The sequence below is a fragment of the Lontra canadensis genome, unplaced genomic scaffold (genome assembly GCF_010015895.1).
Source record: "Lontra canadensis isolate GAN:19392208 unplaced genomic scaffold, GSC_riverotter_1.0 scaffold59, whole genome shotgun sequence".
NCBI classification, from domain to species: domain Eukaryota; kingdom Metazoa; phylum Chordata; class Mammalia; order Carnivora; family Mustelidae; genus Lontra; species Lontra canadensis.
In genome coordinates, this window is record NW_022631053.1 from 12,757,242 (window position 1) to 12,780,635 (window position 23,394).

The 23,394-nt window shown below is 35.2% G+C and overlaps 1 protein-coding gene across 3 annotated transcripts in view; it reads right to left on the minus strand.

Annotated features, from left to right (window-relative positions):
- The window catches only part of CNTN1 (contactin 1), a 346,709-nt gene that overhangs the window by 318,368 nt on the left and 4,947 nt on the right, over positions 1–23,394 (minus strand). The window lies entirely within an intron of this gene.

A 23,394-nucleotide genomic window follows, 5' to 3' on the forward strand; every position in this document is an offset into this window, starting at 1 on the left:
AATTTTTAAAAAGCCACATTGTTGAATGTTAAAGTATTAGGCCAACAGGATAGATCTTTAACAATATTCTACTCTTTTAACTTAAGCATGGTATTGACACAAGGTAAATACTTAATAAATACTTCCTTTGTTGTCAAAGAGTTATGTAGCAAAGCGTATTATGTACTTCCTCTGAACCATGCAAGAGTACATTAAGCAAATAAGAATGATTTATTTTATTGACCACATAAGCACAATGAGATAAGGTGAGTTCCACAATTTCGTATGAAATATAGTCAAGGCTCTGGACCGGATTCAAGGTTTATTGCTTTTTTTCAATAAAAGCCACTATACTTCCTTTCTTTTGGCCGTTATATTTAGTTACTCTATTCTACATTCCAGATGGTCAGGTTAAGGAAGACTGCTATTTAGAAGCTGCTTATAAAATAGCTTAGAAATTACATAGCAAATTCTTGAGGTTAAAAAAAAAATCATGATAACTAAAAAGATCTATGTACAAAGCCTCCCTAAATACTATACTCTGAAAATATAACTATCCTCAATTTTAAATCAAAGTGACTATTACTTCATCTTTCCACTGTGTTCACATATTACTGATTTAGGTGTCCTCCTATGAAAAAATCCATAAATGTGCATTATTCCATAAGATGAATCAGCAACTCTTAACTTTTCCATCTTGAGCACATTATTTCCAACTGAATGAGTAAAACTTCTGTCCTCAAGGCACAAATAACTATATAATTAACTTTAATTATCCAATGTTTAAAAGGCTTGAACTTTAATAATATGCAGGTAATCAGATAGTAGAGATCTCAGGTAACTTCCCTTAAAAGCTTTTACACTTCACACCAGCTAAGGTGAAAGGAAATAAAATTCAATGAAGCTATCTACCTAAGGGACACCTTTGGAATATGCTTTGATGGAAAGAAATCCTAAATTTTCATCAATGGACAGCCAGGACCCAAAATGCATAAAACAGTCTGTTAAAATAAAGATAAATGATAGAGCCTGAGAAAACCTTGAAGGATACCTACAAAGTCTATCAGGTATGAGTTCAAATGTTAGCCTATAACTAGTTATACTTTATAACTCTAAGTATATAACCTCACTTGGCCTCTGTTTCTTCATCTGTAAAAAGAGGATAATTTCTGCCCTATAGAGCCACGTAAGTAATCTATTCAATTTCACTGCTCCAGATTGTGGGGCGCTTACAGGGCTTCAGCCATTGCCCCAGAGGCCTCTTTTTGCCCACTGGAAGAGAAGCAGACTAATGGGCACTACAGACAAGACTGAATCCACCAAAACCAACTCTGAGTGTCAACTGGTCACCTCCTGGGTAATTCATTAGAGAAGGCACCAACAAACATTCATAATCCTCAAGAATATCTTTTTTTTTTTTTTAAAGATTTTATTCATTCATTTGACAGACAGAGATCACAAGTAGGCAGAGAGGCAGGCAGAGAGAGATGGGGAAGCAGGCTCCCCGCTGAGCAGAAAGCCTGATGCGGGGCTCGATCCCAGGACCCTGAGATCATGACCTGAGCCGAAGGCAGAGGGTTTAACCCACTGAGCCACCCAGGCACCCCCTCAAGAATATCTTTAAAACCATCCAGTATATTCTTGGTTTCAAATGAAAATGCGCATTGCTTTAAAAAGAGATATCCATCAGGTGGGATAAAGGAAATATATTATAGACTCCTGATTTCACATGAAAACATAAAAAGCAGAGAAAGAAAATTAAAACAATCTACTGCTCTCATAAGTCAGTCAATGAAAAATTTAGAAAGTTTCTTCTTGAAAGACAAGGTATGTAACCCATTGCCAAAGAAATCCCCAGTTTACTTAGTAGCTTTAAAGCTCATTAAAGAATGAATAATTTCAGACCCAGTTATGATAAACCTAATTTTACAAGAATTCATAGGCACAATTCCTTTATAAGAGGCCCCTAGTTTGCTTGAGAAATACTAAAAGAGATTCCTCCAACCTATTAGGCACCATGCTTAAAGGAGTGATTGTATCCAATGCTGACTATAATGCTGGCTTCAATTTAAACCAAAGCAAGAAAAATAAACCATGTTTTCATATAGAGCTGTTAAACCATTTTCCTCATGAAGCTACAGAACATCTTCAGGAAAAGAGTAGAATTGACTTGACACAAGAGAAATGAAGTATATTTGAAGATGATTTGGTATTTGCTAATGTTGACACCCAGTTGATAAGCAGAAATTCTCTCATTTTAAATATTAATTTAGCTTACTAGATGAAACTTAAGTACTTAAACCAAGAATTGTTTTTAAGTTGGAAAGCCAATGTGTAAAAGAATAGTATGTATAATACGAAGAGTATGATTACATACCAAATGACATTGTTCTAAGCTCTTTACATGAAAAACAGTTCAATATTCATTTTAGTTTAACCTAATGAATTTACCATTATTTTAGCCTCCGGAATATCCTTCATTAATTTTTATTGTCCTTATAATTCTGTGAAGAGATCCAGTTGGTTTTCAGCTATGATTACACTAATAATTGTTGCCAGATTCTGAATTTAGGCTATCTACCGATCTCTTTTCACTATAGGTTAAGCCTATGAATTCCAGACATGCTTGGGAAATACAGTCAGATTTTCTATATCCAGACAGTTGTATTTGCCCACATCCAACAGCAAGGTCCTATAGGTAAAGCTTTTACTCATCATATATACTGAGCCTGTATTCCAAAGGAAATGTTGCTCAACACATTACACTCTAATCTTTCAACATTTATGTTAGAGTTTTTCTCTTATTCCAAGCTGTTTAGATTTGTAGTAGTAGAACTAGAGATAAAGAAGAGAAAGAAGAAGAAAGAAAAAGGCATCTAGTATCTCTACAAGGAAATGAAGAAGGATGACACTGGAGCCACCTCAACATGGGTTCTAATGACCAGCCCCCTACTTAATAAATAACCTCTTGTCATAGGAAAGTTATTTTATTCCTATATTCAAATGTCTTTCCTTAGACTTTAAAAAAAATGGTTTTTACTTAATACTTATCTTTTGAGTTTATATGAAGTTTAGGGGGCAATATTGATAAAATATCTTATGGAATGCTTAACATCTGGAAAGTGGGTTCCAAGAATGGTAGTTGGCTTTTTTGCCTGCACTTCCTTCAATCATTTTCCTCTAACCATTTTCCTACGTCAAGACAGGAACCAAATCAATTAAATCTGAATAGCTGAATGGTGGGGCCCATGCATCAGTATTGCTAAGGTTACCCAGGTGATTTTAATATCTAGCATAGGTTGTAAAATAGTCTTATCATCCTGACTTTCAAACTATTAGAAATACCTGTGGAATTTAATCCTTAATCTCAGTAAATCTCATTTACTAGTCACTTATCATGACAAATTACATTCAGACCCATATTCTCTAACTGGTAGACTAAAAAAAGCTTGAAATTACTTGGTAATGAGAAAGCATCAGGGGTGTCCCATTGCTTTCCCCCAGACTCAATTGTAATAGAAACTTGAGACTCTACCAGATTTATTTCTTAAAAGCAACAGAAATGTCATTTTTTTCTTTAAGACAAGTCATAAATTCAGGCCCTGGAAGATTATTTGTGTTATTTTTTTATAGTAAGGAAAACATGTGTTAGGAACGTTAAATTAAGGAAGAAGAATCCTGCTAATGCACATCGTATTATACAATAAGTTAAGCTGCTTTGCTGTTTTCTTCCATTAGCTAATGGAATGGTAACACTTTCAGAAAATAATAGCCACATCAATGTGGCTATTATTTTTGTTGGTGTGGCCATTATTTTCTGGAAGTGTTACCAGTTAGTTAAAAAAAAAAAAAAAAAAAAAGTGTTATCAGTTAACAAAGAAGGGTTGGTACCAAAGGTAATTAGAACAGTACTACTCAGGGGTGCTGCCTGGGTGGCTCAGTGGGTTAAAGCCTCTGCTTTTGGCTCAGGTCATGATCCCAGGGTCCTGGGATGGAGCCCCACATTGGGCTCTGTGCTCAGCAGGGAGCCTGCTTCCCTTCCCCTCTCTCTCTGCCTGATTCTCTGCCTACTTGTGAACTCTGTCTGTCAAAAAAATAAACAAAATCTTTAAAAAAAAAAAAAAAAAGAACAGTACTACTCAAAGGGTGGTTCTCAGAAAGGCAACATCAGCACCACCTGAGAATTTATGAAAATGCAAATTAGCCAAACCCACTCCAGACTACTGAACCAGAATCTTGGAGAGCATCTGTTTTAACAAGCTATCCCAGTGATATCTGACACATATTCATGCTTGAGAATCACAGACTTAGAGGATGTCTAAAGCAAATAAAATTCAGTTCATAATTTAATCATGTTATATATTTTCAACTCATTCCTTTCTTCATCCATTTTTCCTTTCTCCACATACACACAAAAAATGCTTACAAAATAATTTTCACGCAGAGGGAATTAGTTCATTCAGCTGTGGAATGACCATGAGAATTTTGGTGAGGTTCTGGGCTAAAAGGATCAATATTTATCTTTTTGTAAGAAACTAAGCATTTGTAGTCCTTTTTTTTAGTGAGTGGATTGCATGCAGAGCAGAGAGCTTAATATTGGTCATATTCTGTTCGAGCAGGTCCTGAAGAAATCAGAATCACCAGGAGCTGGATAGTATAAAGCCTCAAGTTGAACAAGCTGCAGAGAGTTAATGTATACTGACTTTTAGCTCACTGAAATAAAATCTTGCATTCTGGTTGCTCTGTGATGAGTGCCTACATATATGTTCATAAAATAATTTATATTATATAGAGTTGTAGACAACAATTACATCTTATAAGGTAACTAGTTCAGAATTGAATAAATGAAAGTCTGCAGGAAAGCCAATTCAAAGTATCATTTCTTAAAGCAAAGAATAAATAATATTGTCCAGCAACATTTATTTCTGAGACTATACAATAGAAGATAGCATCTCAATGATAAAGGTTTAGCAATTCAATGTGCTACTTATCTTTTCACTTTCTACTGAAGATGGACAAGATAACTTCATTATTGATAAACATTTTAATCATGTCTGAAATGAAGAGGTGTAGGAGATATATTTCAGTAATATGGGATCCTTTGAGTGAGATTTTATAACGCTACCCCCTAACCTATTAATTCCAGAAGTATCCCATACGACCACTCTGGAAATCTCCACTTTCATGAGTTATGCAAATTGTACGAACTTCCTGGGTTTAGTAATGCTTCAGATGAACATCTAGTTCTTGAAATTCTGAAAATCATTAATGTGTCTATTGGTGGAGATTTTTAAATAAACGAGACGCTTAAGTCAACTTTCAGTTATCCTTATAATTACAGAAGACCTACTATGTAGAAAATCCAAGATAAAAACTTACAATTTTAAAATTTTATATTGATTACAATATTATTTTTTATAATAGACTACAAATTTACATTCATAGGTGGTTGTCTAATTTTTTTTTTAAGTTAGTAACCCAAATTCTAACAAGAGAATAGAATGAGGCCATAATTAATCATCCCATCTCTTACCACTTAGGTAGTCAAAGAGAAAGAGATCTTGGAGTGGTCAGAAGAATCCTAATTACCCCCCCAGGGAGGTCACTTGACTTCCTCTAGCTCCTCTTAAGCAGTGAGAAATAGAGCAGAGTGTAATCTGAAAAAAAGGGGGATTAGGGGAAGGGGTATTCTGCCATTTAAAATAATACATTAAACTAAAGCACTAAATATGGAAAAGACATATGACTTTACTTCCCAGTGGTTCTCGGGCAAAAAAGCACAGAGTTTCTGGCTGGACATTTAACTAACTTTTTCATTTATTTTTTTTATGTACATAACTCCTCAGTACTGTCCCTGAGTACTAACTTTCTTCTCTTCGGCCTGCATGACACTTTTGTTTTTGACATGATAGGACTTTAAAAACATAATATTTACAGCATGATTTCCCCACCACTTCCCTTATCAAATGCTTCTTTTGTGAAAAACTGTGCTAAATAATTTACATGTGTCATGCCATTTCATAAATTAAAAAATCTGTCTATGAAAATATATTGCATAATCAAGAGGTTATTAGCGTAAGGAAATAGAAATCACTGAGTAAACCAATTCTACTTTTTGTTCCACGTACTTTAGTTTAGTACCATATAAACAAGTATGATGAAGACCTTGACAAATAAGCTTCTTGAGATTTCAGCTTTGATTTTGGTTAACTTCAAGTTTATTTAAGTTTATGCTAAATAAATAAATCATTCCTATAATGGCTTCCATGAATTATATGAACTCATGATTTGAGGGAGAGGGATATTTCTCTAGATATTATATCACTTCAATGATATTTTTCAGAAAGCAGTAAAAGAAAAAGCAAGGATATGGGGTTAAAAATAGAAGATTCAGTTCATTTAACAACTCTTCAATGAGTGTACTTGATGTTGAAATGAACACAAAATAGGCTGACCAGACCGTATTTGTGTTTAAGAGATAGCTTAAAAAGTTGGAATATTAAGCTATTAAAGTAATATAGAAGAATTACCTTTTTAAAAGATTTTATTTATTTATTTGATGAAGAGAGAGATCACAAGTAGACAGAGAGACAGGCAGAGAGGGAGGGGGAAGCAGGCTCCCCGTTGAGCAGAGAGCCCGATGTGGGGCTCGATCCCAGGACCCTGAGACCACGACCTGAGCCAAAGGCAGAAGCTTCACCCATTGAGCCACCCAGGCACCCAAGAATTACCTTTTAGTAATATTTTACTTGCACAATTCCAACTATGTTGAAAATTCCTATGAGGTAGGTACTAATTATATATAGTGTGAAAACTTCCATATGATTAAGATCAATGCCTTATAGGTAACTTGTAATGAATGTTTGTCGATCTGATTAGAGAAAAAATATTTAGGAACTAATAGGAACCAGTGTCATTGGAAATAATCCGGGAATCGTTTATAGAAGCCTTAAGTTTCAAATGAATAAATACAGAGACAAGATACCACTATTTATAATAAATAGCATTAACAAAGACACTGAAGCAATAATGTGGGTGGTTTATTAAAGAATAGCAAGGAAGTTTCTTTTTAGGGAGTAGTAACTATTATTGTTGAATAGGTCATACACATATACCTGTTACCTTGAAAAGATCTTTGGAGAATTTGGTCCTTAAATTTGGAATTTAAATAAGCAGACAATAATTTTATTCTGACATTCTTTTTTTTTTTTCTGCTTATTAGCTGAAACTTATTTAAGTTCATGCGGTACACATTTTTCTAAAGAGCTTTTCCAGTCAGTGGAGAATATTCAAACAGGTTATTTCTGTGTCAGTGGTTTTGGTACATCCATAGTATGTGGACATTGGGTCATACAGATTAGTATTTGATCTAGTTCAGCCCCTTCCTAGCCACTGATCACAGGTTATTTGATTTCCATGTCCCTCATCTGCAAAGAAGGTAATAATAATATGTAAAGCACAGAGATGTTTTGACAATTAAGACAGGTAATTCTTTTTTTTTTTTGACAAGTAATTCATTTAAAGGCATAAAGCAAAAATGCAGTAAGTCATAACCCCCATTCTAATTTTTGAAATGGTGCCGATAATACAGAACTGTTTTAAATTGTTTCTTCCCTGTAATTGAATATGAAATAGATCATGGAGAGAAGCAGTGTTCAGGAAATGGAATTTAGTGAGCTTATGAAACCACAAAGTAGAGATAGCCAGTGAATTTTTGACAAGATCTGCTAATATATAGGTCAAATTGAAGTTAATGATTTAGAAGTTAGCATATAGATAGCAATCAAAACCCACTGGATATAATACCTCATGGTAAGTGTATTTAAATTGAGGTAATGGGTTTAGGGCAAAAGCCTCAGGAACTCTGAGGCTTAAAAGCAAGGTAAAGGAAGAAAAGACTACAAAGTTTACAAAGGTTTCTGAGGCTTAAAAGAAAAACCAGATGATGGTTTCATGAAACCCCAAGGAACTGAGATACATCAATCAGCTATTGACCAATAATGCTACAAAACAAACACTCCAAAATTATAACGAGATGTTTTTTTCTTGCTCACGGGTCCACAACTTGACTGAACCAGATGCTTTAGGATGTAGGGTGACTGCACTTGGCTCCAAGCTTTGTATTAACTCCATGTCTGCTCACATGTTTCCATATCCACTTAGAACGAGCAGGTTCTCAGCATTTGTGCTTCTCACAGCAGATTACAGGGTGTAAGAACTAAGCCAAACTACAGATGCATAAGGTCGGCTTAGATCACACCCACTACTACTCCACTCCACTACACAGAGAAAGTCACCCCATTGAGCAAATCAACTGTTGTGACCCTAAGCTCTATCAACAATGGGAATGGGGAAAAAAAATGAAAAAATTTTTTAAGATTTATTTATTTGTCAGAGAGATTGGGAGAGAGAGCACAAGCAGGGGGAGCAGCAGGCAGAGGGAATGAGAGAAGTAGGCTCCCACTGACTCCATCCCAGGATGACCTGTGCCAAAGGCAGACTCTTAATCAACTGAGCCACCCAGACACCCTTGTAACCCTTCTTTCAACCTCTGAGAGAGTGATCTTTTCTCTTTCCTAATTCCAATACCTCTCCTTATTAAGTACTGGCTCTCAATTTTCCACAACATGAGAAAAAAATTTGCTCTCATCTTTATATGCTTTTGAAATTCCAATCTTTCCTTCTCAACTCCCTAATTTTTCCCCATGTTCAAACTTTTCAGTTATGTTTTTCTACTAACTTTCCTAGCTATGTTTTTATTTTCATTTTTTTCCTCTTTCTTATTTTAGAATTACTAATCTGTAGTTTCTAAATATATGACCTAAGCTATAGTAACATTCTCCTTCCATTTTTTAATTCATTGTAATGTAACAGGAAAGGCAATTTCTGCCTACATGTTTTTTCTTTTTAGGTTCTGGATTACAATTTCCCACCTTTTTAGGGTCATCATTATATCCATTATCACCTCTTTCTTGATCTTCAACCTTGACTTCTCTGCTGGCTTCCCAGCATCAGCATTTAAGCATGTTTACTTCTCTTTCATCTTAGAAATGATACAGACAAAATTAAACAGAATCCTTCATTGAATTCCTGCCTTCCACAAGCTACTGCAGTCATTTTTCCCTTTTCTCTCCCACAGCCAAATTTCTGTGAACTTTCATCTATGTTCACTTTACTATTCTTCACCTTCAATTTATTCTTTAACCTCTGAAACCTGTTTCTTATACCAAACATTTCAGTAAAACCGCAATTCACAAGGTTACCCAAATACCTCTTCATTCCTAAATCCTATGGGTACCTTTCAAATATCACCTACTTGACCTTTAACAGAAATTACACTGTTGAATTTTCCTTCTTGGTTAAGATCTTTTGGTAGTTTGGATTTATTGTTAAGAAACTGTCATTTTTGGGGGATGCCTGGGTGGGCTCAGTTGGTTAAGTGTAAGGCATTCCACTTTACACTGATATTTTTAGTAACATATGTTTTAGTGTCATCTTCCAGAATATGTTCCAGAGGAGTTGTGGAGGAAAGCTGGGTTTAAAATTCAAAAACAGAAATAACTAGGTTATGTGTGAATTACACTAAGAAACCTAAAAAGATAAATAAAATGGTTTCCGAGTCCAGCAAGATTGTCTCCTTACCTACATATTAGCAAAAATCTAAAAGAAATTCCTTTGTTCTTCAGTTTTCTTTTAAAAAATAGAAGGCAGTATAAATAAACATGATTTGTTGTAACATTTGTAGCATTGTTTCTTGGTTATTTTTTAAGAAGTGTTTTATCAATAAGCAGTCATAGTCATATCTACCACCTTAAATCAGACAACTTTCAGGGGAAATTTTCTAGTATTGATCAGAAACCAATAATTAATGGAAAATGTGAATAGAAAATCTTAGTGATATAATTCTGATTTCTAAAATAAAAGCATAGGGGTCCTGGGTGGCTCAGTGGGTTAAGCCTCTGCCTTCAGCTCAGGTCATGATCTCAGGGTCCTGGGATGGAGCCCTGCATCGGGCTCTCTGCTCGGCGGGGAGCCTGCTTCCCTCTGTCTCTTTCTCTGCCTGCCTCTCTGCCTACTTGTGATCTCTGTCTGTCAAATAAACAAATAAAATCTTAAAAAAATAATAAAATAAAAGCATAACCAAAAGTAATATGCCATTATTTCTCTCAAATATAAAGCCAGGGGCAGATGGGTGGTTCAGTTGGTTAAGCATTTGCCTTCGGTTTGGGTCATGATCCCAGGGTGGTAGGATAGAATACTACATTGAGCTCTCTCCTCAGCAGGGAGTCTGCTTCTTGTTCTCCCTCTGCCACTCCCTCTCTGCCTGTGCTCTTTTGCTTTCTCTCTCTCTCTCTGTCAAATAAATGGATAAATCTTATTTTTAAAAAATCAAATATGAAACCAAAGAAATGGAAGAAAAACATAAACTTCAAATTAAACTCAAAATCCTACTACATAATATAATTTACACTGGAGAAAGGCACTCAGGAATAAAAAGTCACTGGGAAAGTTATTATAAAATAATGCATCAGTTTTATTAATATTTATATAAGAATTAGAGCAAGTGATCTTTGCTCTGAGTTTATAAATAAATTATTCATGGTTCCCAACCACCTTGAGAATTTGGCAAGCTACAAATATCTTATTGTAATAATCTTAGCAACCCAGAAACTATCCCTCCAAAGGTCACCCAGGAAACATAAGATTCCAAAATATCATTCCTTCTTTATATTTCTTTCTCTTCCTCTTCCAATAAAACACTTTTTTGGTGGAAAAAAACCCATCACCCATGAATGATCATCAAAAAAAAAAAAAAAAAAGGTATGGCCCAACACAACAGAAGATCCAAAAATTATTTTATGCACTGAAATAGGTTAGTATTTAACGTGAAGGAAAGGAAGCCCTGACTGAGTAGTGATGTTCATGATAAGTCCTCTTTTGATAACAATGAAAAGAAATAATAGAAAAGAAAGAGGAAGAGGAGAAAAGCAGTGAACAAAATGATAAAAAGAAATAATGGGATCCTTAATCCTTAAGGTATTTAAAAGCAAACCTTTTATATTTAGTCTGGGCTGCTCTGTGCTGTGTGTGTGTGTGTGTGTGTGTGTGTGTTTATATGTATGCATTTTTGGGATATGAGCACTGGCTCCATCTAGGTCGACTGAAATTTTCACTTTTCAAATGTAGTCTGAGGAGTACCAGAGATGCTGTTAGAAATGCTGACTTCCAGGGATCCCTGGGTGGCTCATTCAGTTAAGCATCTGCTTTCGGCTCAGGCCGTGATCCAGGGTCTTGGGTTCGAGTCCCACAGGGGCTCCTTGCTCAGTGGGGAGCTTGCTTCTCCCTCTCCCTCTGCAGCTCCCCCTGTTTGTGCTCACTCCCTCATTCTTTCTCTCTCTCTGTCAAATAAATAAATAAAATCTTTAAAAAATTATAATGTTTCTAAAATATTTTATTAGTTTACTAAAATAAAAAAGACATATATGGCCTGTTGAGTAACCCTAAATGTGAGGCACTGTTCTAAGCACTGTAAATTCAAAACAAAACAAAACCTGAGAAGACATGTATAATTTAGTAAAGAAAGGCAGACGTGGATACAAGTATGGATAATGAGGGGCCTCTGGCAGAAGTCTGTAAGGGTGCACTGGAGACATAAACAAGAAGGGTGCTGATCTAACTGGGGGAAGTTAGGTTAGGAGAAGCCGCCTGAATGAGGAGGCATAGAGTAATCTGAAAGATGATGGGAGGCTTGCTAGATAAAAACGGAGACACAAGAAACACCGCCTACCTCAGTTCAGCACCAAAGATACTTAAAAAAAAAAAAAATAGATGTTGCTTTTACTCAGAATTCTGTCTGAAGTCCATTATTAAGAAATGTTAAGGAAAAGTATGATCTGCGGGACACCTGGGTGGCTCAGTGGGTTAAAGCCTCTGCCTTCGGCTCAGGTCATGATCCCAGGGTCCTGGAATAGAGCCCCACGATGGGCTCTCTGCTCTGCTCTGCAGGGATCCTGCTTCCCCCTCTCTCTCTCTCTGCCTGCTTCTCTGCCTACTTGTGATCTCTGTCTGTCAAATAAATAAAATCTTAAAAAAAAAAGTATGATCTGGTATAAATGAAATAATTCTCCGTTACGATCCATCATCCACAGCACTTGCTCCATCTCAAATATAAGCCAGTTTAGGATAAATGAACAGATAAGCATATGACAGTTGAACAGAAGGGCCATGACAATAATGAAGCAGAAATAATAAATCAACACTCAAATGGCAGTATCAAATCAAAGAACCATTGTAAGCAATTGTGAAGGAAAGTATTCTCTGGATGAAACAAAATCCTCTTGGGGAAAGGCTTCTTTAAATTTTAATCCTCTAATGAATCAACTTATTTGCAATAACTGGCTTTGAAAAGTACATTAGAGAATTTTTGGACATTCAGAAAGTGCCCAGTATTGCCAATATATCCCAGAATAACTCTTACCTGAACAAGAACAGCATTAAAAGGAGAAAGAGAGTAAAGAAACAAATAAGAAATTATGTACAATTATGAAACATCAGTTATTTGTTGTGACTTCTGAGTATAAAATTTTAGCAGGCTATCCAAAAACATAAGAATTTTTATTACAAGTATAAGCTTTTCATGTGCCAAGAAGTCATTCTTCAAGCACATTTTACTCTGACTAATAAAATCATTCAGGTCAGTAGTAATGGTAATTTTTCCTCCTTATAGCTAGCCACTTTACCACAGTAAAAATAAATAAGGAAAAAATCTGCAGTCTAGTGAGATCAAACACAGGGAAAAAAAACCCTGTTTCTAATATCTCTAAAAATCTCATTACTACTAGACATCTTTCTTTAGTGATTTAGTCATGTTATAAATGACTATTTTATATCCCCATATAACAAATATAATTGTATGCAAACCAGAAACTGATGTGTTTATGAACTATGCATGGTGGTGTTCTGGTGTTCTCAGTCATGGCTGGGGATGAAATCTAAAGTTCTGTACACCTGTGGATGTCTGCGACTTTTAAAAACACAGGTATTTCTTAGCAGAAATCTAGCTCTCAAAGAGGCTACAAAAAAATTAAGATGAAAATATATGACTCAGTACATTTATTTAATTTCTTCCTTAATTATTCAAAGGGAGTTTTTATAACATTCTAATAACAAGATGAAGTCAAAAAGGAAATTATTATTACAAATAATAATTAAAATAATCTCTTATTAAAAGAGATGATTTAGAGAGTATAGGCCTGCCAATTTTGGAGCAAGACTTCTTATTAAGAATTGATATGCTGTGGATGCCTGGGTGGCTCAGTCGGTTAAGCTGCTACCTTCGGCTCAGGTGATAATCCCAGGGTCCTGGGATCGAGTCCTTCATCGGGCTCCTGGCTCAGCATGGGGCCTGCTTCTCTCTCCACCTCTGCCTGCCTCTCTGCCTACCTGTGATCCCTCTCTCTCTCTCTCTTTCTGACAAATAAATAAATAAATAAATAAAATCTTAAAAAAAAAAGAATTGATATGCTGCTTCAAATCTAGAGTAAGTTTCCTTAACATTTTTGAAATCACAAAGTCCTCTAAGAACTAATAGCTTTCTTTTAATTCATTAAATCCTCAAAAAACATTTTAAGGGGCGCCTGGGTGGCCCAGTTGTTAAGCGTCTGCCTTTGGCTTGGGTCATGGCCCCAGGGTCTTGGGATTGAGCCTCACATTGGGCTCTCTGCTCAGTGGGAAGCCTGCTTCTCCCTCTCCCACTCCCCTTACTTTTCTTCCCTCTCTCAGTGTGTCTTTCTCTGCCAAAAAAATAAATAAAATCTTTAAGAAAATAAAACAAAACAAATTTTAAGATATCAAATCACTGCCTTACTTGGAACCATAGCTTCCAGGCTAAGATACAAAGAATTTTCTTTAAAAGAACTTTCTTGATCTACTATTTTCTCTTCTTCAACCATATACTGTACTACTTTATAGTTTACACTCTTTCACATATTAGATTTCTTTCAGTTATTTGAATCAGTCATGCTCTGCTAAATGTCCCTGACATAGACATTCACCTAACACATTGATTCTCCTTGTATTAAAGCAGTCATCACAGTTTGGGGTTATCTTTTTATCTATTTTTCCCACTTAGCTTAGAAGCCTCTGAAGGCAGGGAAAACTCTGACTTTTTTTACTGCTACTCTATTTCTAAGCCCCAATGCAATGTCTACCTCACAGTGGATCTGTATTTCTGAGCATTTTTGTGTGCCCTCTCTCTGTCTCTCCACCCCTCCCTCTTTCCCTCCCTCCCCTTACAAATACAATGTACAACAAACGATGAAGAAAAAGTATTATTCACATTATTTCTTTCAGGACCTACTTTGTAGATTATTCATGGGAAACAGAACATTTGCCACATTTGAAAACTGATGTTTTGGGGCACCTGGGTGGCTCAGTTGGTTAAGCATCTGCCTTCGGCTCACGTCATGATCCCAGAGTCCTGGGATCAAGCCCCACATCAGGCTCCCTGCTCAATAGGGAGCCTGCTTCTCCCTCTCCCACTCCCTGCTTGTGCACCCTCTCTCTCTCTGTGGAATAAATCTTAAAAAAAAAAAAAAAAAAGAAAGAAAGAAAGAAAGAAAGAAAGAAAGAAAGAAAAGAAAGAAAACTGACGTTTTTGTTTTCCTTGAATAACAAGCACCTTTGAGAGGGTCATAAATAGTTATGTCAAAGAGAAGAGGCACATGCCTAAGCCAGTCACCTAAATCAAACCTAGAAAACAATCAGCCAGAAAATACAGCAAACTTACTTCCCTATCTATTTTCTCTGCTTTAGAAAACGAAGCCACACAGAGTTACAGAAGTTGAGTAGATTTCCCCAAGAATTCATATCTACTAAGTGCCAGAACATTGATTTAAATCTATGTCTATTGAATAGCTAGTATTATACTCTTTCCTGCATGAGCAAACAGTTATATATTATACTGAAAGTTTATGTCCCTAAACTGACAATGATAGCGGGGGAGTTTCTTAGTGCTTGACTTTTTAAAAAACAACTTAAGATCCATTTTAGCTGAAATGTTTTACAATTTCAACAATAATTAAAATATTTTATGTATTAAATAACAAAATGATCTACAGAAAAAAAGTATGATGTCATCAGCATATAATTATATTTCATTAATATTATCTCTTAAGTTTAAGCTTAATTTGGCAAGACATCTTTCAAGTGTTTGAAAAATTGACAATATATTTTTTTAAGATTTTATTTATTTATTTGACAGAGATCACAAGTAGGCAGAGAGGCAGGCAGAGAGAGAGGGAGGAAGCAGGCTCCCTGCTGAGTGGAGAGCCCAATGTGGGGCTCAATCCCAGGACCCTGGTATCATGACCTGAGTCAAAGGCAGAGGCCTAACCCACTGAGCCACCCAGGCACCCCGAAAAATTGACAATATTAAGCACTGGAGAGAATGTGCAAAAGTAAACTTTCTTTTTTTTTTTTTTTTTTTAAGATTTTAGTTATTAGAGAGAGAGAGACAGTGGTGGAGGGACAGAGGAATAGGGAGAAAAAGACTCCCCATAGGAAGAAGGGAGCAGGGAGCCCAACACGGGGCTTGATCCCAGCACCCCTGAGATCATGACCCAAGCCGAAGTCAGATGCTAGACCAACTGAGTCACCCAGGTGCCTCTAAAAGCAAATATTCTTATTCATGTTACTAGGATTATAGATTACTACAATCTCTTGGAAGAACCATTTGAAAACACCGATAATCTGTAAAAGACGTTCCTTTTTCCAGCTATTTCACTCTAGAAATGTATTTTAGAGAAATATTTCCAGAAATGTGCAAAAGTACATGTAGAATTATGTTGCGCATTTTTTTTAAGATTTTATTTATTTTTTTGACAGAGAGAAAGAGCACGTGCACAAGCAGTGGGAGCAGCAGAGGGAGAGGGAGAAGTAGGCTCCCTGCTGAGCAAGGAGCCCAATGCAGGGCTCAGTCCCAGGACCCTGAGATCATGACCTGAGCTGAAGGCAGATGCTTAACCGACTGAGCCATCCTGGCATCCTAATGATGTGCATTCTTAAAAAAAAAATTGGAAATAACCCAAAGATCCAATGATGGGACATAAATAAATTAGGTTCCATTGCAAAGGGATACTTGGCAAATGCTTAAAAGAATATGTGAGGACTATAATGTGTGGAAATAAAAGCTGGCCAAGATTGAAAAAAAGTGACAGAACATTACATATAGTATACATCATACGATATTTTGATAGTAGTAATAATAAATTTAAAACTATAGCCTTTGGGAGCACATGGGTGGCTCAGTTGTTAAGCAACTGCCTTCAGCTCAGGTCATGATTCTGGAGTCCTGGGATTCAGTCCTGCGTGGGGCTCCCAGCTCCATGGGGAGTCTACTTCTCCCTCTGACCTTCTCCCCTCTCATGCTCTCTCTCTTTCACTCTCAAATAAATAAATAAATAAATGTTTTTTAAAAATCTGTGTTTAAAAAACAAAAAACTATAGCCTTTGGGCACCTGGGTGGCTCAGTTGGTTAAGTGCCTGCCTTTGGCTCAGGTCATGATCCTGGAATCCCAGGATCAAGTCCCACATCAGGGTCCTTACTCAGCAGGGAGTCTGCTTCTTCCTCTCTGCTCTTCCCCCTACCTCATGTTCCCTCTCACTCACTCACTCTCTCTCTCAAGTAAACTAATAATCTTTAAAATAAATAAATTGGGGAGCCTGGGAGGCTCTGTGGATTAAGCCTTTGCCTTGGGCTCAAGTCATGATCTTAGGGTCTGGGGATCGAGTCCCACATCAGGCTCTCTGCTCAACATGGAACCTGCTTCCCCCTCTCTCTCTGCCTGTCTCTCTGCCTACTTGTGATCTCTCTCTCTGTCAAATAAATGAAATCTTTAAAAATAAATAAAATAAAACAAAATCAATAAAACCATAGTCTATGCATAAAAATATTTTAAAAACATATATAAAATGTCAGTAATAGCTGTTGTTGAATTTAAATGAATGAAAAGTTATTAGAATTTTTATAGCTATTAAAAATAGTATGAGATTATTTTGAAAAATACTATTGAATATATTTGAAAATTTAGATGAATAAGTCCTAGAAAAAAGAACACACCAAAAAAGATTAAGTAATAATTAAGAAAAATAAATGCATAATTCATAAGATGATTATTTCATTTAAAATTGTGCCACAAAAAAAAAAAAAAAAGGACCAAATGGCTTTACTGGTGGATTCTATAAAATATTTAAGAAAGAAATTAACACAGGGATGCTTGGGTGGCTCAGTTGGTTAAGCAGCTTCCTTCCACTCTGGTCATAATCACAGGGTCCTGGGATCAAGTCCCACATCGGGCTCCTGGCTCAGCAGGGAGCCTGCTTCTCCCTCTGCCTCTGCCTGCCACACTGCCTGCTTATGCTCTCTCTCTGACAAATAAATGAATTTAAAAAATAAAATAAAATAAATTTTAAAAAGAATGAAATTAACATAACCATCCAGACTCTTACCAAAATAAAAAGAGTCAATCTATTCCAAATCATTTCAGGAGTTTAACCAACATAAACCTAACAACAAAATGTGACCAAATAAAATTATAAAAGTTGAAAAAAATCGTTTAAAAAAAATCCTAAATAAAACATTATCAACCCCAACCCAGTATTATACACAATGAGTCATAGGCAGATCATGAGCAAGTTAAATTTATTCCAGAAATTTATTCCAGGTTTAACATCTGAGAATCAATCAATGTTATCCATTGCATTAATCTAGCATAAGAGAAAAATAATATGGTCATCTAAATAAGTTTAAAATTATTAATTTATGAAACAAACAGAAATAGGAGGGCATTTCCTTAACCTGATAAAAGTTATCTATGAAATGGTGAAGTATGGAGAAATTTTCTTATGAGATCAAAGAATGAGAAAAAAAAATGTGAGTTATCACCACTTTTACTCAACATTGCACAAGAGATCCTAGCCAACACAAAAAGGTAAAATTTTAATAAATTATAAAGTATGGATAAGAAGAAAGAAGCTCGTTATTCTCTAGATACAACGGAGTGTCTAGAAAATTAAAAGGAATCAACAGAAAAATTAATACTGGTAGGTGAGCTTGTAAGTCTATAAAAGGTCAACATAAAATGGACTATACACTTTTTATTATTAACAAAGCGTTAGAAAATGAAATTTAGAAATTAGAGTGCTTATGATGGCATAAAAAATCAAATACTTGGAATAAATATAGCAAAAGATGTGCAAGATTTTCACACTGAAAACTTTAAGCATCATTTAAAGAAATTTTAAAAGATCTAGAAAAAGTGATACATATTTAGGCCATGATCATAAATGAAAAGACTCAATTTTTTTAATGTATTAATTACACTCAAATTGACTTCTAGATTAAATGTCATTCTAATCAAATTCCAACAAGGATTTTATAGTAATAACAAGCAGATTGCAGATGTATCTAGCAAGGCAAAGAGTCATTAGCAGTCAAGACAAACTTACTCAAAGAATAACCAAGCTGGAAGACCTACTCTAGCAAATATTAAAACGTATTTTAAATCCACAGTAATTAAGACTGTGTCTGTGGGCATAATAATAGACAAATAACCCAGTGGAATAGAATACAAAGTCCAAGAACAAATCTGCCCATACATGGAACACTTGATTTATGACAGAGGTAGCACTGCCAAACAGTGGGGAAAGGAGAGCTTTTTCAATAAATGTCTCTGGACGAATTTTTTATCCATAAAAGTAAGAAAGCAAAACTCAAGCCACACACAAAAATCAAATCCAGATGAAATGTAAAACAGTATAGTGTCTTGAACACAATACAAAAAAAATCTCCATAACTTGTAGTAAGGAAAGATTTATTAAACAAGACAAAAAAAAAATACTAACTCTAGACTACGTCAAAGCTGAGAACATCCGTTGATAAAACATAACATGAAAAGAATGGCAAAGCAAATCATAGAGTGGGAGAAGATACTGGCAAATATTTTCTAAGGGCTCAAATTCAGAATATATAAGGAACTTCCTCTGACTCAAGAAGGAAAAGACAGATAATTCAATAGCAAAATGGACTAAGCTTCTGAATAACACTTCAAAACAGCATATTCAAATGGCCAAAACATATAAAGGTGTTCAACCTCTAATTAATAAAAAAAGTGCACATTAAAACCACACTTAGATATCCATCTCCACTAGATAGTTTTAAGTTAAAAACACTATTAATACCAAGAGTTGGCAAGCTAAGCAGCAACATGAAATCTCATACGCTATGGGCTGGACTGGAAATTGGCTCAACCACTTGGGAAAAGCAAACAATACCTACTAAGTATTGGCTTATGACTTACGACTCAGCAATTTTAATCTTACCTCAATCTTAGCAAAAATGGATACACATACATGTACTACAAAAGACACAGACAATGACAAATGTTCATAGGAGAACTATTGGTAATAACAAAACTGGAAACTACCTAGATGTCCAACAAGTGGAACAGATATATATATATTTTGGAATATTCATACAAAATTCTATAGAGGAATAAAAATGAACTACTATACGCAAGAACATAGATATTTCTATCCAAAAGGCTGAGCAAAATAAATTGCATGCAAAAAAGTGCATAATATATGATTCCATTTATATTAATTTCAAAAACAGGCAAAACTATTCAATGGTCTTAAAGTCAGAATAGTGGCTACCTTTGGGAAAGAGCAAGGTAGTAGTGATTGGGAGGGGCCGGAAGAGGAATTCTTGGGTACAGACAAGTTCTTTCTCCTGAACTGAGTGTTGATTCCGTGGGTATAATTACTTTGTTAAAGTTCAATGAACTGACACTTTTCTAAGCACTTTTCTGGATTTCTGTTACTTTTTAATTAAAAAGAGAAAAAATAAAGGTAGTACAATGTTTTACTGAAAGCAGAGGCCTTACTTTCATCCCCATTCAATTTGTGCATAAATCAAAATTCAAAAATTACTTTCTTTGGAAAAACTCAGTAATGTTCTAGTACCAAAAGAGTTGTTATGATCTCTAAATATATGCAGACAAGAAGAAAAATACAGTCAATCAGAGAGTAGGTATTTTTATAGATTTTTAATTAAGGGGCTCCTAGGTAACTTAGCCAGTTAAGTGTCTGCCTTCAGCTCAGGCCATGACCCCAGAGCCCTGGGACCCAGTCCCACATCAGGCTCCCTGCTCAGCAGTGGGTCTGCTTCTCCCTCTTCCTGTGCCCCTCCCCCTCTGTTCATGCTCTGTCTCTTGATTTATCTCTCAAATAAATAAATAAAATCTTCAAAATTTTTTCAATTAAAATACAATATTATATTTAATGTATAAAAATATTATACAATGGGAATTTTTATCTGATATAAACTTCTGTTATATTAAATAAGTTGAATCCCAAACTGGAATATGATAAATGTTATTTATAATATTTTAGCTGGCAATCTTGTCTGTTAACAGCACATCTGTACTTTCAGTAACCATGACAATTAAATACTATAAGATTTGATGTCTTAAGATAGAATTACCATTTATGGTTTGTGGTGTCAGGAAGCAAAATTAGGGCAGAAAGGCATAAAAATTTCTGATGCTCATTCCAAGGTAAAATAATGAATTTTTAAATAGTACATTGCAATTGTTTAATTCATGTTTGGGAAACTGCCCCATGTAAATCACTGTAGTAGAAGACCACTTCGTTTATAAGCTATCCATAAATAAAACATGTATAAATTTAAAAATGTTTTGATCTCTTGTGTGGATACTAATATTATTTGGGATAGATACCAGTCACCAATAAGAAGAAAATTTAAAATGTGACTCACAGAAAACTAAAACTGGATGTCATGGAAAGGCATTAAGCCTAATAACTTAGGTTCACGAGTTAGATAACCTGCAGATAAATTCTAGCTTCTGTAATCATTAGCTTTTTAACAGCTCTACTTTTTCTCACCTGTAAAATAGTAAAAAATAATAAATAAAATCACTTGCTGGATTTGGTTAAATTATGAGATATCACATCAAACACATTTAAAACAATGCCCAATCACAGTGAATGCTCAATAAATGGTTGTTGTCAATAATTGAGAATATAGATATAATACAGAGGAGAAATTATAGTTAACATATTGTTTTCAGTATTTTTAATATTCAAACTAGGCCAGATCAGTGCTGTAGGTAAGTATCCATCTATTTTTCATAACTGTCTTCTTAAACATTATTTTTGAAAAAATATTTGACTCCTCAGAAACCCTTAAGACTGTACAGACAATATACTAAACCAAACTGGAAAGGTAAATATTGTCTACTTAATTAAGACAATATTGGAAGGTACTTTAATAATTCTAGTAAAAACATGAGTGAAAGAGTATTGTACTTAATGCCAGAAATTTAAAAAAATACACTCTGAAGTAAAAAAGGTTATAACATGTACTCATACACACATACACACATATATAGTGTAAATAATGAAACGCAAGATTTTAAAATATGTTTAACACAATATTGCTATCACTGGGTTTCATCTTAGATAATTAAAAAAACAAAGTAAAAATTACATGTAGGTATTAGTGCAGTGAATTTTTACTGAATTGTTCAGGAGTCTCAGTAGATTATCAAGACCAATGTCCTTGACCTGGACAGAATGGTGGCTGGCATGCCTCACTGAGATGTTTTGCCTAGGCCTAACACACCAAACATGCAACTATAAGTAAGATTACCTTACTTCTTATCCAGATTTGCCACTAACATGATTTCAGGCAAACTACTTATTTCTCTGAGCTTGTTTCCTTATCTGTAGGTGTGGATAATCATGCTTTCTATCTAACTTTTATGATTGTTGCAAAGAATCAAACATAGTTATGCATGTAACCATGTTTTGTAAACTTTTGTAAACTTCTGGAGATCACACCAGAAAAGAGAGATGAATTTTGTCAATATTAATTCCAACATAGCTAAATGTATATGTGTACATTATCCTGAAACTATACACTTCTTACTCTTTCTGAAATGTAGAAATATTTAAAAGGGAGTTGCCTAATGGTCTAGCATTGGGAATTATTCAATGTCTTAGCCATAAATTTTCCTTAAAAAATTGTTTATTAATGGACTCTCTTCTATGAATCTCATATAAACCAATAGAATCAGGAAGTTAATTCTTAAAAAATAACGTGAAAATTGACATGGCTTCTAGTTTTTATTTGCTTGTTTCCAAGGTAGAGATATAAATCCTTTTTTCCTTGAAATTTGAAAAAAAGTTTAATTTTAACCTTTCTTTATTCATTTCTTCCAGAAATATTTATTAATTATCAGCTCTATGTCAGAGCCTTCACTGGACATAAGAGGAAAAAGGTCTCTCCATCCTGATGGGTTTACAGTGGGCATAACAGACAAGTATACAATTAGTTACAATTTAGTATAGTAAGTGTTATGGATGGGATACCTATGTATTGTTATGGAAGCACTAAATAAGGACTCCAAACTCAGCCTTCAAGTTTAGGGAAGTCCTCCTAGAGAATGTGGCAGTTCACCTGAGCCATGAAGACATTAGGCAAACTCAGTTATATTGCAGAAAGGAGAAAGGTCATTTATGGCAGAGAAGAGAATATGGAGGGGAAGTGAGGTTCAGGGAAAAAGGAGAGAAAACGTGATATATTAGGAGAACTGCAAACAATTCTGTGTGATTGGCATTATGAGAGACTGGAAATATAAGAGACTACAGCAATAAAAAATGGAGTCAGAGAATTAATCATGGACCATTTAATACAGAACTTTAGGTGAAATGCAAAGGACTCCAGGCATCTTATTTTTAGTAGAGGAGACACTAGATGACATTGGTTTTAGAGAGAGAACTTTGATTACAGTGTGGAGAATGTGCTTGAGAAGAAGACTGTAAGAGAGGGCGACTGATGTAAGGACTCTTAACTCTGAATATCCTCATTTCCGACATGAGAAACAAAGACTTAAAGAGATTAGGTAACTTGTCAAATATCAGGGTTTGTAACTGGTGAGCTGGGTTTCCTGAAAAGCTCTGCATAACTCTTAACACGTGTGTTCTTTAAGGACCAAGGAAATTGCTTCCGATAAAAGAAATGAATGTGGCTAACCCTCAGTATTAGAGACTAGTAACAAATAAAACTGTGTAGGAAAAGCAACAACAGTCAGGTCCACATCATCAAAATCAAGTACAGGGGTGAACAATTACCCAGTGAATTAAGGGCCATCTGGATAATCCCATCCAAAGCAGATTTAGTGCCGGAGTCATTCAGATAATTGTGCAAACAATGTGCGTTGCTCTGGCTGAGTAACCTGGTCATTAATATCTTCCATAGTACGTTTTGCCCTGTGGCACTTTTGAAATGGACAACAGTAGCTCAGAAAGAATTAAGATACTATTCACTTCATG